Raw genomic sequence first — 19,057 nt, 5'->3', positions numbered from 1 at the left:
AGGGACAGACACATGAACAAAGTGAATCACATGCCGGCCAGTCAAGTGTTCCGGAGCAGTAGTGCTGGGCTAGCAGGACTCCGGTGAACCGGGCTATAGCGGACTACTATGGCTCATGATAGCACAAGACTACATTTCCCCATAAGAGAGGCTACCAAGTATAAACAACTAGATTGTCGGATCCCACACATACCAAGCATTTCAAACATACACACAATATGCTCAATATGTGTAAATACAACATGGCATCACAACAAAACTCTACAACTCAAAGTACTTTATTTAGAAGGCTCCAGAGAGCCATACATCATATGTTCATACAGGTAGGGGTCACATGACCCGACCCTCAAGTCATACAGACATACAAGCACATGCGGAAGCAAACTTGTCTGAGTACAGACAACTAGAAAGCAAGAAGGCTTGACGAAGCCTGTCTATCTACAAGGCCCTTCACGGCTCAAGATCACCACCTGGGTGGCAAGTCACTCATCAATGTCGAGATCTACATAGAACCCATCGGAGGGGGTGGTGTTCTCTTCTGCAACAGTAATTAAGCAAACATGAGTACAAATGTACTCAGCAAGTCTTACAATAGATCCTACTATACATGCAACATTCTCAAGAAGGGTAGTGGGCTTATTGCAGCAAGCTAGCTTTGACTCTTGGCTAAGCTATCCTACAAGACAACAACTTGTAAATGTTTTGTGCACACGAGTCCACTAGTCACCACAACAATACACTACCGTGGATCCTCCTCCTCATCCTACAGAAGGGCCATCCACGGCACTCACACTTGTCTTGAGGCTTTTAGGAGTATCCATTTACTTGTCTATGAACTGTATAGGCAACCAAGTAGTCCTTTACCGTGGACGCGGCTATTCGAATAGATGATGTTAACCTGCAGGGGTGTACTTGTTCATACATGCTCTCACCACCTATCGTCGTTTACACGACATGTACTCGGCAACCTTCAAGCGGAAGCCCAATGAGGGTGTCGCCCACGGCCTACCTAAACACTCAAGTCTCTAGTCCAGGTTTATTACCTATCCAGGTTCCATCCGCAGGGAGTCCGACCGAGGTTTCCACATACGGCCCCGAACGATGTGTACAGGGTTTGGGGACACCAAACGGGCGCCCGGCATGCCCGACCACGGTGTATCTACCGCATCATAGCCCACCCCTAGGGTCAGCGCTACACACGGCCGCCAACACATATCCTACAAACACCAGAAACTAGTTGCAACTCCTAGACAGAGGACTAGGGTGGTTAAGAAGCCGAGAGGGTCAATTAAGGATCCCAATGCATGGTAGTAACTAGTTCTTAAATCACACATACATATCTCGGTGCTTAAGGATGGTTCCAATGAAATAACCCACCATGTACTCCTACATGGCCTCTCATCAATACCTTTACCAAATCGTGTTCAACACATCACTCACATTACCGACATATTCATTTCACTCTAGCCCATCACCCAGATGAACCAAACCTAACACAACTCTAAGAATAGCAGGCATAGCAAGGTAGGAAACACAGACATGGCTCAATCAACTCCTACACATGCTAGTGGGTTTCATCTAGTTACTATGGCAATGACAGGTCTTGCGGAGGAAATGGGTTCAACTACCGTAGCACACAACAGTTTGAAACGTTGTTGTCTTAATGCAGTAAATGAGAGCAGGAGCAAGAACATGGGATTGTATCGATATCATCAATGGGGCTGCTTGCCTGATGGAGTGGTAGTAGGGCACTGCCCTTCAGTCGGATACTCGTAGGTATCCTCGGAGGCAGAATCTACCACGAAAGACACAACGGAACACAATCATCACATGGTAATATGCAACAATATGATGCATGCTATGCCATGTCAATATGGGTGTGTTTTGGCTAATGCATTGTAAAACAGGTTGGTTTGAGTCCATTTGAATCAAAGATTCAAATAAAAGCTCATGATATGAAGTCATATTATTGCATTAGCTTATTTCACTTAAACAGCAAGGTTAAAGTGTTCTCACATGCATGAAAACATTACAGATGGAAAGATTGGATTTTTCTTATCATTTTTCATATATAAATCTTTGCATTTGGAGTTATAGATTAATTTCTATGATTTTTTGAAGTTTAGAACATTTTCTGGAATTTCCTGTATAAGAATAAATCCAGTAATTGATTTACTACGTCAGCATTGCATCTGGGTGATGTCAGTAGTCAACGGGGACGGTCCAGGTCAAACCTGACCAGTGGATCTCGCGTGTCAGTGTCATTAGTTTAACTAATTTTTAGTTAGTCCTAATCCTAACTTAATTAGCAGGTGGGTCCCACTTGTCATAGACCCAGGGGGTCAAACTGGGCCCACTCGGAGTCAAACTCGATCATCGGTGTCAAACTCGCCTATGTTTAGCCGCCGGTGAGGCGAAACGCGGCGGGGCAGTGTGGGATTTGTGCTCCGACGACCAAACCAATGGCGGAGCACATCTACGTGATGCGGGGAGTGAGCCGCGTCGAGTGGTGGTAGTGGGTGGAGCTGGGGTGGCCGGAAAAGTCGTCGGCGACTAGTGTGGCGGCGGCTGGAGCTCGGACGAGCTCGAACTCGTTGCTAGAAGGAATGACGAGGAGCGTGGAGCGGTGCTACGGGCTCCTGCGAGTGCGGTGAAGACGATGGTGTGCTCGGTTTTCGAGCCAACGTGGTTGTGGCCACGACGGTCACGTGCGGTGGTGGCGGCGGGTGCGGCCGAGCTTGGTGCGGTCGCTGTGGTGCTCGAGAAGGAAAACAGAGAGGAGGAGGAGGTAGCAGGCCTCACTGCGATCCTAACGAGGCAGACGGCGAGGTCGGGGATGAGCTGGTGCAGCGGTGACGGCGAAGGGGATCTCCGGCGGCATTTGGTGAAGGCGAGGTTGAAGAAGACGGAGTAGAGCATGTGGTAGCGCTTGGGGCTCGGCTAGCTCGACGAAGCAGACGACGACGGAGCTTGTGGACACGGTAACACGCCGCGGGGATGACAGTGGACACGGGTTTCACGGTGGCGCGGGCGCGACAGCGTCGGCCATGGCGAGGAGAGGGTGAGAGAGAGGAGAAGGGGGAGAGTGAGGTGTCCAGGTGGTCGAGCGGCTGACGTGGAGGCCGTCCAGCGCGATCAGGGGCAAGCGACAAGCAGCTGGCGCCGTGGCGAGCTCGGCGGTGTCGCGATGTCCCTCCTGCCTGCTTGGCGAAGAAGAAGCAGCTGGCTGGCGTGGGCTAGCACAGTGCTGGGCCGCCAGGTGGGCCGGGAGGTGGGCTGCGGCCAGGTAAGTTGTTTCTCTTTTATTTAATTCGTTTTGTTTTATTTTCTGCAAGTTTGTGGCATTTCTAAAAATAGCTAGGCACTTTCAAAAATCACCAAACTTCTCATGGCCCCTGTTTGGGATAAATCCAACATGGAACATTTTAGTTTAGGATTATTTGAGCACTCAAAATATTCACTAGCATTTAAATGCCCAAATTCAAATAACTAAAGATTTAATCTAGTGACCTTAGGATGACCTAGAAAATTGTGCACCATTTTTGTCAGAGGTTTATGACCAAGGCAAAGATGATGAACATTTTAGAAGGGCATTTCAGGTTCATTGAAAATATTTTTAGTAAACCCTAGTTGGTTTCAGGGGGGCTGGGGGTTCTGTCATTCCCATTTCCAAGTTTCTGATAATTTAAACATGATGCAAGCACTCTAATTCATGAACTAGCTAGGGTATGACAGGGTGGGTCCCAGCAGTCAGGGAGGATAAGGACGCACTTCCTTCTGTGCGAAGATATAGATGGCAGGTCCGATCTGTCAGAGGGAGGATTCATTTTTCTATGCGTAATAAGGAGGCACTTCATTGAATGCAAAGATGTAGTTGGTGGGTACATCTGTCAGCCTCACCGTGTACAATCTCTTACGATAGTTGTCGTTCGTTGACCATGTTGACCACGCTGCATGGACAACACCCAGGTGGTGGACGACGGCGAGGCCTAGGAAGGGAATGATGCGGAGCTAGGGAAGACGAGTGTCACGCCCAATATACGATCCTATCCGAGAGGAACTCGAAGGTCCCACCAAGGATAGAGCCGAATATTGAAGACACTTTTGCAAGGTGGATATCATTACATCATACCATTACATAATAGATGGGGATACATACAAAGGGCATACAAACGCCACATGAATACATCAATACATAGCAACCATCATATAGAAGAGTGGCATCCGACTACGGATGAAAACAAACGAAAAACAAGAACGACATCCACCCTGCTAGCCTAGCCTGCCGACCAGGAACCTATCCCTCAATCAAAGAAGAAGTAGAAGAAGAACTCCAAAACAAGTAAACATCACTCTTACATCGTGATCATCGCATTACCTATACCTGCAACTGTTGTTGTAGTAATCCGTGAGCCACGAGGAGTCAACAATTCCATTACCATGGGTATCAAGACTAGCAAAGCTTAATGTGTATGGAAAGGATAAGTGGTGAGGTTGCAGCAAGAGACTAAGCACTATATGGTGGCTAACTTACGAGTACAAGAGTAAGATGAGAAACTATGCAAACGGTCACAAACTAGTAATGATCAAGAAGTGATCCTGAACTACTTACGTTCAAACATAACCCCACCGTCTTCTCTTCTCAACCTTACTCGAAAAGAGACGATCATGCTTACGCACGCGGTTGGTGTATTTTAATTCGGATCTGGTGTCAAGTTCTCTACAACCGGATGCACGGCTTTCGAAAGTTTAAACCCTACAGGGGTGTCCCAACTTAGTCCATCACAAACTCTCACGATCAATGGAGGAAAAATCCTCCTCCTGGAAGAACCCGGTCAAACTTGGAATCCCTGTTCACAAGACATTTTGACAATGGTAAAACAAGTCCAGCAAGAAATCCCGACGTGCTGACACCTTGATAGGAGCCGCGCGTATCTCGTCTTAGGACACGATCGGATGAGCGAAGTGTACAACAACTGAGACCCGAGTTTCCCCAGGGGAAGCCGCATACAATTCTAGTTTGGACCAACACATCAGCACCCGCCCCCTGTATTACGTTGAATAGCGAACCTCGGGTAGAGCTAACTCCCTATGCGTCAAATTTATTAACATGTTTATTATTATGTTGGGAAAATGTTAAGACCAATGTTGGGCCTTGCTGGAAGAGTTTTATTCAAAGCGAACTGTCAAGGGGGCCCCAGAAACCCCGACCGTTTTAGGAACACAAATTCAAGGAAGATAACACCGGTATGATGGAAACTAGGGCGGCATTAATGGATCAAAATACCAGGCAAAAGACCGAGCCTTCCACCCATTACCAAGTATATAGATGCATTAGTTAAATAAGAGATATTGTGATATCCCATGATAGCCATGTCCCAACATGGAACAACCTGCATTGTACCTGCAACTAGCAATGCTATAAGAGGGGTTGAGCAAAGCGCTAACATAGCCAAACAACGGTTTGCTAGGATGGTGGGAAAGGTTAGAGGCTATCATGGCAATTTTGGAGGCTGGATAAACAAGTGGTAGGTAGTGCGACATAGCGATAGCATCGATACAACTAGCAAAGCAAATATAGTAGTGGTATCCAGGATAATGATCATCTTGCCTGAAATCTCGCTAGGAAGAAGACCGAGTCCATGAAGAAGAAAAATAGGCATAGACACACCAAGCATAGACGAACAAATCCTCACGATCGCAACGAAATAGGAACTATCGAGAAGAAGCACAACCGGAAAGAAGCAAACAACATGCTAAACACATGACACATTGGCATGATGCTCATACAAGTATGTTCCATGACAAGGCTACATGATGCTACTCATGGCAAGAGATGATGCGTACAAGAACCCCACATGAAAGCAAGTTTAAATGAGTCCGAAATCAACATACAACAATTCTGGAAACTCCCCATATGCAAATTTCGAATTTAGTACTGATATGATTATAACACAATGTTAAAGTTGTTAAACATCAAGTTAAAGTGCACCATGATGATGTACATGTTTTTATAATCAAGTTACATATAAAGTTTGTTTAATTCGGAGCTACGGTCTAGAAGATATGAGCAACACAAGTTAACCATGACATTGATGCAAAATGCACGCAAAGATCAACCATAATCACTCAAACCATGGATGCAACAAGACAATATGAAACTACATGCAATTCTAAGCAAGTTTCATATTGGACATGATCAAAATGGAGCAACGATTTAATACATACACCCAAAGCAAGATATAACAACAATCTGCCTAAACAGTAACTAGGCACTTTGCAATCATCAAAGCAACATGCTACAAGAGCCATATGAGCACAAACTTGATATGCACTTCAAGTACAGATTACATACTTCAAGTGTCATTAAGGTTCATGTTCATAGGCATCAAGATTAAACCAATGTGATCAATGTAAAAAGCAACCTTATAACATAGATTAGGACTGAAAAACTGGGCATATACATGAGCAGAGTTAATATGATGGCATGTTGGAGGCATGAAACAAGTATGCTACAGTGCATGAACATGGCATCAAAAGGCATATCATGCTAGTACATATCATGGATCACAAATAATGCAACATGGCACATATATAGGAGCACCATGTTCATGGGAATCATCAAGACAAGATGCAAACATGAAATAGCAGATTCTTAGACTGAAAATCTGGGAATGCAAAACAGTAACATTATGATGCTGACTTTGGAGGCACATAAGAACAAGCATAACAATTTTAATAAATATGCAATGGTCATGAGAATGTATTAGGCATGCCATACTTCCAGTTAAACCAAAGGCACAATTTAAAAGATGCATAGATTAATTACAATGAGCTTTACAAAATGGAACATGCCGTTGACAGACTGATAGTTATATTTTTAAGCATTTTGAGAGCACGAAAAGAACTAGCTACTACAGGCTATAATTTCAAACAAGGGCATGTATGGATAGAGAATAACATGGTATTAAAAACATGCTTACTAAACATCTCTAGATTATGCATAGATTTGATGGCAGCATCAAGTAAACATGACATCACAATTTAACAGATTTAGACTTAATAGAATAGTAACAGCAGGTATGCCAGTTTGCAAGCTTGTGCTAGTCACCACAGGGCATATCCTAGCACGAGAGTTATACCACTGCAAATATGACATGATTATGCTCCTAAAACATGTAGACATATTACTCAAAAGAATATCACACAAAAAGATATGAAAAAGACAAAATGGCAAGTTTCATAACAGACAATTTTTAACTTGGTGAAATTAACAAGTCTAAAATCAGCAACATTGACTAGCCATGTTGGCAAGCTCATGGCAGTCACATCATGGCATATAATGGCATTTAATAAATACTAGGAGCAAGGGGACATAAAAATGCACCAAACACATGTTGACAAGATGCTCATATGACATATGCGTTAAATCACACAAAAATAACAAAAGGACAAGTTATAATAGTTTTCAGCAGTTAACAACACTTAGCACTTTAGAAACAGAGATTAACATGACAATATGAACTCTAATATGAATGCAAACCACACCATCGTGAAAAGCACACTGAGCAGATCAATTTTCATATATAAATCATCTCAATCGGACACACATGTAGAGAGTTATGATCATTACAAAATGCATATATGAAAAGAATTTCCTGGGGACGGTGAAAATATACGAGCGCCAAAAGTGAGACGGGGAGAACACGAGGATCTGGAGATCCCGTTTGGTTCGATGGATGAAGTAGTCCCGTGGCGGACGTGGACGAAGGGATACCAGGATGGGGCGGAGCGGGATGGCGCGGAGTGGGCACTTGTTTGGATGGGGCTCGCGTCGTCCAGTGTCGAGGTAGTCCCGCGGGGTGGGTTGGAGGCCATGGCCGACGTGAAGGAGCTCACTGGCGTCGGGATGAGCAGGCGACGGTGAGGTCGGGAATGGCGGCGGGTGGCGGATCCGGTGGCGCGGGGACTTCCTCCGGCCGGATCTCTCCGGATCCGGCGTGAGGGCGATACGGGGATGGCCGGCGATAGCGGGAACGGGTGGATCCAGTCCGGCCCGGCCGGATCGGAGGCGGACGAAGCTCGTCGGAGCTCCATGGAGGAGACGGCTGTGATCTAGAGAGGGAGAGAGAGAGGTTAGGGGAAGAACTCGGAGGGGAGGGACATGGATGAGGAGGCGGAGCTGGCCTGGTTACCGGCGGCGGCGTTGGGGTGGCGCTGTAGCAGTGGGGCTTGGGGCGCAGAGCAGCAGGATCTGGGCCCGGGCGGGCCGCCGATGGGTTTTGTGGGCCCGCACGATGGAGGTGGGGCTAGCTGGCGTCGGGGAGGCGCGGGGCAACATGGAGAGGCCACGTGAGGCGGCTAGAATGGCTGCGATTGGCGTTGCGACGGTGCTAGCCAACCAAGGCGTGCCAAGTGGCGGAGGCGGGCTCGCTGGTGCGTAATTTGAGGTGGGAGGCGGCTGGGACAGAGGTAAGGGAATGATCTAGGGTAGGGATTTCCAAAAATGGACTAGCGGGTGTATATATAAGGTAGGTGCTAGGGTTTGGGGATGTTTTCGGAGCCCTCCGAACATGATTCGACGGCTCCGGTGGAAGGGGGTTTAGCTGGGCTAGGTGGGCTGCGAAGAGGTGTTGGGCTGCGATGAGAGGGAAGGAGAGCATCCCGACAACAGTTTTCGGATACCGAAAACGTCCGACGAATTAACCGGCTATACTGCCGCTATAGTTATCCGATGGGGCATCAAACGAACTCCGAATGTCACGAAATTTGGCAGGTGGTCTACCTACACTATAATAAGATCGCACGCCAATTTTCGCCCCTTTCCGAGAACGTTTTTATGCCACTTATAAAATAATATTTCAGAGGTGTCGCGGGCGTGTGTAAGTGCGGATGGACTCAGGACGGACAATGAAGAGGACGGGGGAAACGACAACTACGAACGGATACAAGTTTTGAAAAACATGGAGTTGAAATGCACATGATGACATGGCAAAGTGCAACACGCAAGTGGATGACATGGCAATGATGGCGAATAAATGGAAGACATCTGGCGCATCGGTCTTGGGGCATTACAACGAGGTAGGTGGATGCCCACGCGAAGGGGAATACGATGGTTCACTGGTTCAACTGCGGTGTAAGGCTGTCGTCGCGGGAGAATAAAATTGGGGTGAGGGTGAGTAGAGGGAAGGCCTGGACAGTGGTAGTATGGTCGGGCGGGGAGGCCTGTGCGGCAGCACAGCCGGCCACGGGAGGCTGGAGCAGGCGGTATGGCGGGCGCTGGTTTGGGTGACTGGAGCAAGAAGACTAGAGGTTGAAGATCAGTGCAACTAGAATCGTTTATTGACTAACTTGACAAAGCCCTGCGTACGCGTCAACTTAGTAGGTCCACAAGTCAGCCTCCAAATCTGGCGGGTCCCAGCTAGCAAGGAGAATGACTTTTTTGCGTGTAATAAGGTGGCACTTCCTTGCGTGCGAAGATGCTTTCTGTTTTTTTAGTTTCTTGTTTTTTGAGTTAGAATAAAAAGAAAACAATTTAACATCTTCGGTACAATCTATATTTTCATGAAATGGATCATAATAAAGCAGGTGGGTCCCAGTTGTCAGGGAGATGAAACTTTCTTTTTCATGTAATAAAGGAAGCACTTCCTTGCGTGCGAAGATGTAGCTGGTGGGGTCAATCCTTTCAGGGGGATAAATCAGTTGTTTTCGCATAATAAGGGGGCACTTGCTGCATGCGGCCAGGGGCCATGTGGGGCCATACTGTCAGCCACTCCACGTACATGCCTCTTCTGATGGCTATCATTTGTTGACAAAGTTGACCATGCTACACCGAGAGAACTGACGCGGTGAGCAATGGCGAGGCCTAGGAAGGGAATGAACTGAAGCCAGCAAAGACACAACAGTGGATGCCCACGCGGAGGGGATAACGAGGGTTCACTGGTTCGGCTGCGGCGTGAGGCTGCCATCGCCGAAGAATAACAGGAGGTGTTTGTGAGTAGAGGAATGGTCTAGACGGCGGTGGGAGTAGGGTGGGCAGGTGAAGCCTGCGTGGCAGCATAGCCGGCCACGGGAGGCGGTACCGCCGACGGTGGTTTGGGAAGTTGAAGCAAGAATATCCGAGATTGAAGAATCACTACAGCCGTTGGATGGACATCCAACAGCTACTACTGCTAGAATTGTGTGTTAACTATTGAGGGAGTCCTGGATTAAGGGGTCCTCGGGCGTCTGGCCTGTGTGACATGGACCGGACTATTGGGCCATGAAGATACAAGATAGAAGACTTCCTCCCGTGTTCGGTTGGGACTCTCCTTTGTGTGGGAGGCAAGCTAGGCGTCCGGATGTATTATTTCCTTTCTCTGTAACCGACTTTGTATAACCCTAGGCCCCTCCGGTGTCTATATAAACCGGATGGTTTTAGTCAGTAGGGACGATCATAATCATACATGCTAGACTTCTAGGGTTTAGCCACAATGACCTCGTGGTAGATCAACTCTTGTAATCCTCATACTCATCAATATCAATCAAGCAGGACGTAGGGTATTACCTCCATCAAGAGGGCCCGAACCTGGGTAAAACATCGTGTCCCCTGCCTCCTGTTACCATCGACCTTAGACGGACAGTTCGGGACCCCCTACCCGAGATCTGCCGGTTTTGACACTGACATTGGTGCTTTCATTGAGAGTTCCACTTTGACGTCAAAGTTAGGGTTGATGGCTCGCCTTGTTATCAAAGACAGTATCACCTCCGGAGGAGCTCTAGCCTCAGGCCAAACCCTCTGGCTGGGCGGCTTTACCATGACCGCCCGTTCGGCCGTTAAGCCGAAGATGACTTGTCGGTTCATCGAAAATCACCTCTGTGTTGACTCCGAATACTCCAGACGGATGGATCTGGCGGAGTGTTCGTCTTTAAACAAACTCCTGGATCGCATCGCCACCATGGGGGTCGCTACTGACTATGATCAGATTGGGCTTAAACCCTATCAGAGAGAAATCAAATCTCCGCCGATCACCCATTAGATAGTGGTCGTTGAAGAGCAAAACAATAATTCTTCCCCTATGCTGAAGATGAACTATCTTCGGATTTCTGAGCTCGAAGAGCCGGATACCTGTCTGCGGAACGACACTCTAAGCCCTCCGAATCCGGAATCGGGCGTGGGGCCCGGAAAATCATTGGACATCCCGGAACCCGATCTAACAAGCTCGGAAGCTTCTCAAACCTCGGACTCCAAATTGGGTCAGGGTTTGTATTTAAAACCACCCACCCACCACATGCAATATTCAACAAGAAATTCCGGTCATCCGGATATATGCGACCTCACGTGCATATGACAGTAGTCTCAGGAATCGGTCCGAAGAGATAACCTTCCAAGTGGCCAATTTCAATAGTGGATATCATTCCCCGTTGGGGCGAGATGCATTCACACGCTTTCAAGCTATACCTCATTACGGGTACATCAAGCTCAAGATGCCCGGGCCTAACACTATTATCACTCTTGCTAGTGATCTGGACATAGCCCTCCGCGCCGAAAACAAAACATCATCCCTTGCCCTTGAGGCACTGTCTGAGGCCCTCGCAGCCGAAGAGTTAACCGCACTACGCTCTACGGTGGATAGGGACGACGTAATCCTTGATAAGCGTCCCAAATCCACCTCCTTCAAACCAGCAGACGAAATAGTCAAATTTCAAGTCCACCCGACGGACCCCAAGAAGACAGCTTCCATCGGGGCACAACTGGAGCCAACGGTTGACGCCGCACTACGAACGTTCCTGCACAAGAACTGGGACATATTCGCTTGGCACCCTTCTGATATGCCAGGAATCCCACGCAGGCTGGCCGAACACAGCCTCAATATATTGAAGGGATATAGGCCGGTCCAGCAAACACCGTGGCGCTTTTCCGAACCTAAACGACAAGCCAAGGAGGAGGAGATAGCCAAGTTAATCTAGGCCGGATTCATCAGAGAGATAAAACACCCAGACTGGCTAGCAAACCTGGTGATGGTGCCAAAGAAGGAAAAATCCTGGCGCCTGTGTGTCGATTTCAAAGACCTCAATAAGGCTTGCCTTAAGGATCCCTTCCCCCTCCCCCACATCGATCAGATTATTGATGCTACTGCAGGACACGACTCACTGTGTTTCCTCTATGCATATTCCGGATACCATCAAATCAAAATGAAGGAGTCTGATCAAGCCGCAACGACACTCATCACCGCATACGGGCCTTTCTGCTTCAACACTATGCCCTTTGGGCTTAAAAATGCCGGCGCCACCTACCAACGCATGATTCAAACATGCTTGGAGAAACAAATCAGCAAGACTGTTGAAGCATATGTGGATGTCGTCGTCATCAAGACTAAGCACGTCAAGTCGTTAATAGATGACCTGCGTCTCACATTCGACAACCTCAGGACATATGACATCAAGCTCAATCCGGAAAAGTGTGTTTTCGACGTCCCCACCAAAAAATGGATGGGCTTCATCATTTCCAATAGAGGAATTGAGGCAAATCCAGCCAAAATCCAAGCTTTATCACAATTGGCTACACCAACAAACCTTAAACAGGTCCAAAAACTAGCCAGATGCGTGGCAGCTTTAAGACGCTTTATCTCTCCAGACTAGAAGAAAAAGCATTGCCACTTTATCGCCTTATCCGACGTACCGACCACTTCGAGTAGACGGAAGAGGCAACAGCCGGGCTGGAGGAAATAAAGTCTCTTTTAGCAAGCAACCCAATCCTGGCCGCGCCAAACGTCGGCAAACCAATGTTATTATACATCTCTGCAACACACCAGGTGGTGAGCGAAGTGCTTGTCGTTGAGAGAGAGGAGGATGGACACAAGTTCCCATTTCAGAAAACTGTGTACTACATATCCACTGTCCTCACACCATGCAAATCCCAGTACCCTCATTACCAAAAAATAGCATATGCGGTCTTCATGGCATCCCGGAAGCTACGACACTACTTCCAAGAGTGTTCGATCACGGTAGCTTCCAAAGTACCACTCAATGATATAATAAATAACTGCGACGCTACGAGTCAAATTGCCAAGTGGGCTATTGAGCTCCTACCATTCGACATAACATACAAACCATGCCGATCCATTAAATCCCAAGTATTGGCCGACTTTGTCACTGAATGGACAGAGGCCGAACTCCCTAAAGAGTATGGTAAATATTCCAACTGGGTCATGCACTTCGATGGCTCTAAAATGCTGGCTGGTTTAGGAGCAGTGATGTCTACTACACAACCTTCTTCTTGTAGACGTTGTTGGGCCTCCAAGTGCAGAGGTTTCTAGCATAGTAGCAAATTTCCCTCAAGTGGATGACCTAAGGTTTATCAATCCGTGGGAGGCGTAGGATGAAGATGGTCTCTCTCAAACAACCCTGCAACCAAATAACAAAGAGTATCTTGTGTCCCCAACATACCCAATACAATGGTAAATTGTATAGGTGCACTACTTCGCGAAGAGATGGTGATACAAGTGCAATATGGATGGTAGATATAAGTTTTTGTAATCTGAAAATATAAAAACAGCAAGTTAACTAATGATAAAAGTGAGCGGAAACAGTATTGCAATGCGTTGAAACAAGGCCTAGGGTTCATACTTTCACTAGTGCAAGTTCCCTCAACAATATTAACATAATTGGATCATATAACTATCCCTCAAGATGCAACAAAGAGTCACTCCAAAGTCACTAATAGCGGAGAACAAACGAAGAGATTATTGTAGGGTACGAAACAACCTCAAAGTTATTCTTTCTGATCGATCTATTCAAGAGTCCATAGTAAAATAACACGAAGCCATTCTTTCCGTTCAATCTATCATAGAGTTCGTACTAGAACAACACCTTAAGACACAAATCAACCAAAACCCTAATGTCACCTAAATACTCCAATGTCACCTCAAGTATCTGTTGGTATGATTATACGATATGCATCACACAATCTCAGATTCATATATTCAACCAACACAAAGAACTTCAAAGAGTGACCCATTGTTTCTACCGGAGAGTCAAGACGAAAACGTGTGCCAACCCCTATGCATAAGTTCAAGAGGTCACGGAACTCGCAAGTTGATCACCAAAACATACATCAAGTGGATCACGTGATATCCCATTGTCACCACAGATAAGCACATGCAAGACATACATCAAGTGTTCTCAAATCCTTAAAGACTCAATCCGATAAGATAACTTCAAAGGGAAAACTCAATTCATCACAAGAGAGTAGAGGGGGAGAAACATCATAAGATCCAACTATAATAGCAAAGCTCGCGATACATCAAGATCGTGCCGAATCAAGAACACGAGAGAGCGAGAGATCAAACACATAGCTACTGGTACATACCCTCATCCCCGAGGGTGAACTACTCCCTCCTCTTCATGAAGAGCGCCGAGATGATGAAGATGGCGACCGGAGAGGGATTCCCCCCTTCGGCAGGGCGCCAGAATGGGTCTAGATTGGTTTTCTATGGCTACAGAGGCTTGCGGCAGCGGAACTCCCGATCTAGGTTTCTTTATGGAAGTTTGGGGTTATATAAGTGGTGTTGGAGTCGGGAACAAGTCAGGGGGTCCCCGAGGAGGCCACGAGTTAGGGGGGTAGGGCGCACCCCCCACCCTCGTGGTGGCCTCGGGACTCTTCTGGCCCATCTCCGGTACTCTGTGGGCTTCTTCTGGTCCAAAAATGATCTCTGTGAAATTTCAGGTCAATTGGACTCCGTTTGGTTTTCCTTTTCTGTGATACTCAAAACAACGAAAAAACAGAAACTGGCACTAGGCTCTAGGTTAATAGGCTAGTCCCAAAAATCAAATAAAATAGCATATAAATGCATATAAAACATCCAAGGTTGATAATATAGTAGCATGGAACAATCAAAAATTATAGATACGTTGGAGACGTATCAAGCATCCCCAAGCTTAATTCCTATTCGTCCTCGAGTAGGTAAATGATAAAAACAAATTTTTTGATGTGGAATGCTACCTGACATATTTATCCGTGTAATCCTCTTTATTGTGTCATGAATGTTCATGAATGTTCAGATGCGAAATATTCAAGATAAAATTTTAATATTGACATAAAAGTAATAATACCTCAAGCATACTAACTAAGCAATTATGTCTTGTCAAAATAACATGGCCAAAGAAAGCTTATCCCTACAAAATCATATAGTTTGGCTATGCTTCATTTTCGTCACATAAAAATGCTCTCATCATGCACAACCCCGATGACAAGCGAAGCAATTGTTTCATACTTTAGTAATCTCAAACTTTTTCAACTATCATGCAATACATGAGCGTGAGCCATGGACATAGCACTATGGGTGGGATAGAATATAATGATGGGGGTTGTGTGGAGAAGACAAAAAAGGAGAAAGTCTCACATTGACGCAGCTAATCAACGGGCTATGGAGATGCCCATCAATTAATGTCAGTGCAAGGAGTAGGGATTGCCATGCAATGGATGCACTAGAGCTATAAATGTTTGAAAGCTCAACAAAAGAAACTAAGTGGGTGTGCATACAACTTGCTTGCTCACGAAGACCTAGGGCATTTGAGGAAGCCCATTGTTGGAATATACAAGCCAAGTTCTATAATGAAAAATTCCCACTAGTATATGAAAGTGACAAAACAAGAGACTCTCTATCATGAAGATCATGGTGTGTAACACCCTCGATGCGACTATTTCTCCCACGTGTCGAGGCACGACTTAGAGGCATAATCGCATTGAAGGCATATGTCGCAAGTTAGGCAATCTTCACAACATCCCATGTAATATAATAATAAAGGGGAGATAACATAGTTGTCTTACACTCGCCACGTCAATCAAGTACATAAATAACATTACATCAACCAAACACTCATGGCCCGACTACGGCGCCAAAATAAAAGATAACCCAACATGCGACACGGTCCCAATCACCACCAACTGGGCACCACTACTGATCATCAGGAAAGGAAACATAGTAATGTTGAGAGTCTTCGTCGAACTCCCACTTGAGCTCAAGCGCGTCACCTGGGGCGGAATCATCAGGGCCTGCATCTGGTGTAATAGTAATCTGTGAGCCACAGGGACTCAGCAATCTCGCACCCTCGCGATCAAGACTATTTAAGCTTATAGGTAAGGCAAGGTAAATATGTGGAGTTGCAGCAAGCGACTAGCAAGTATGGTGGCTAACTTATTCGCAAAAGAGAGCGAGAAGAGGAGGCAAAGCGCGAGCGAGAAACTAGAGATCAACCTACGCAAACATTACTCCAACACCGTGTCCACTTCCTGGACTCCACCGAGAAGAGGCCATCACGGCAACACACTCAGTTGATTCATTTTAATTGAGTTAAGGTTCAAGTTATCTACAACCGGAAATTAACAAATTCCCATCTGCCCATAACAGCGGGCACGGCTTTCGAAAGTTCAAATCCCTGCAGGGGAGTCCCAACTTAGCCCATGACAAGCTCTCACAGTCAACGAAGGAATAGACCTCCTCCCAAGACGTTCCGATCAGACTCGGTATCTCGGTTCTTCAAGACACTTCGACAGGTTAAAACAAGACCAGCAACACCGCCCGAATGTGCCGACAAATCCCGATAGGAGCTGCACATATCTCTTTCTCAGGGCACACTCAGATTGTCTAAACTTCCGGTAGGCCAGCCCAGAGTTGCCCCTGGTAGCCACCGGTGGCTGACAGTTTGGACCAACACTCAGAGGAGCACTGGCCCGGGGGGGGGGATTTAAATAAGATGCCCCTCGAGCTCCGGAAACCCAAGGGAAAAAGAGGCTAGGTGGCAAATGGTAAAACCAAGGTTGGGCATTGCTGGAAAAGCTTTAATCAAGGCGAACTATCAAGGGGTTCCCATTATAACCCAACCGCGTAAGGAACGCAAAATCCGGGAACATAACACCGATATGACGGAAACTAGGGCGGCAAGAGTGGAACAAAACACTAGGCGAGAGGCCGAGCCTTCCACCCTTTACCAAGTATATAGATTCATTAATATAACATGGCAATATAATGATATCCCAACAAGTAAATAAATGTTCCAACAAGGAACGGCCTCCAATCTTCACCTGCAACTAGCAACGCTATAAGAGGGGCTGAGCAAAGCGGTAACACAGCCAATCAACGGTTTGCTAGGTCATGGTGCGTTAGAGGTTTGACATGGCAATTTGGGAGGCTTTAAAGCAAGTGGTAGGCATCGTAGCATTGGCATAGCAAAAGAGCGAGCAAACTAGCATAGCAAAGATAGTAGTGATTTCGAGGGTATGATCATCTTGCCTGCACAGTTGTCAGAGTTGACTGGATCCTCGAAAGCAAACTCAACGGGCTCCTCGTTAGCGAACTCGTCTCCCGGCTCTACCCAAACAAGACAAACAAGCAACAAGGACACAATCAACCACGTGCAAGGATCAAACACGATGATGCAAAGATGATATGTTATGCGGGATGCGATGCGGGATGCATATGCAAGATATGACAGGAAATGCATGAACCTGGCCTCAACATGGAAATCTAAGTGTGCCACTGGAAAGATGAGATGAAATCGCTTGAAAACAATTTAAAGAACGCCGGAATCGGAGTTACGGTTTGGAAATGGCAAGCGATTCAAATATGACACCGGTCTGCGATTTACAGCAAGTAGCCATCTGAATGTAATGAGATGAACAAGCTACAGCACCCCAACATGACAACAAAATACATGGCAGGGATGCATTCAAGATGCTTAACAAAAGTCTAGCACTGAGCTACGGCCAATTCATCCATTAACAGGTTCAAACAAGCATGGCAAAAATGCATATGGCAAACAGATCTCAGACTTAGTGAAATTAAAACTTGTCTGGAATTTCAGATCAGGTAGCACACTTTGGCGCAACAAAACTACATGCTACAGGACCTGAACATGGCAAAGTAAAGCATGGCATGGAGCTACTCAAAGAGCTTAACAAAAGTCCCTTAGTGACCTTGAGCCAAAAGGGATCAGAAAATACAATTGCAAGCATGTGAACATGGCAAAAACATAATCAGATCACACACTTAGTGAAAACTAGAGCAAGCTGAAAACAGAACTCAAGTAGGCATGTTTACAAGCTCTATGCACTCACTACGGTGCAAGTCATGACAAGATAAGCATACATCCATCAAGAAGACACAAAATGCAAGCTAGACATGGCAAGAACAATAGCATAGCATGCATGGATCAACTACAACATCATTGGCAAAATTGCAAACAAGTTGACAATCCGCCCAGATTCACAAAATAGCAAAAGTAGAGCTCGATTGACTCAAGCTAGGGTGCTCCATAATTGCAAACGAAGACATGGATGGATAGAGCACTACAATATTAACCAAACATCCTTACTGATCATCCTCAAAAGAGGCACGGATCACTAGAAAACAACATGAACATATGGCATCATGAGATAAACAACTCAAGGACTTAGTGGAATTGCTAAGTCCCTGAAAACAGAATTACCAAGTGCACCACTTCGCAAGCTTGTGCTAGTCACCACACACATCACAAAAATACATGGGTTGCACCTCTGGAAAGATGACAAAACCCTTAACAAAACATATGTAGAACTCAGGGGCATATCATGCACACATTAATCATGGCAAAAATGACAAAAAGCTAGATGGAGTAGCAGATCTGACAATAATCTCAAGTAGCCCTCTTCTAACAGCATCTCGGGCATCAAGATGAACTCAAATGAAAATGATACAATGGGATGAAATGATGTACTCTCTGAGATGAACATTTCGATATGCTATATGCATGAATCGGAGCTACGGATGCAAAGTTACGAGGCTATGAACATGAGCACTTGAACTGCAGACTTAGGGAAGAAATTGAGAGGTCAACCCCTAGGGTTCGTCCCAGATCTGGATCGGCACGCGAACCGAGGACGGCCGGCCGGAGTTTCGCCGGAGGAGGGCGCAGGGCGGTGTCGGGGAGGTCGGGGGAGGCGGATCGGGCGGATCCGGTCGCCGGAGGACCTGCCGGCGACGAGGACAGCGCGGCGAGGGGCGGACGACGAGGTGAGGCGGCGTGGATCCACCGGACG

Source organism: Triticum dicoccoides, chromosome 6A (genome assembly GCF_002162155.2).
Source record: "Triticum dicoccoides isolate Atlit2015 ecotype Zavitan chromosome 6A, WEW_v2.0, whole genome shotgun sequence".
Classification (NCBI taxonomy): domain Eukaryota; kingdom Viridiplantae; phylum Streptophyta; class Magnoliopsida; order Poales; family Poaceae; genus Triticum; species Triticum dicoccoides.
The sequence above is the reverse complement of the archived record's forward strand: the minus strand, read 5'-3'. Positions refer to the sequence as shown.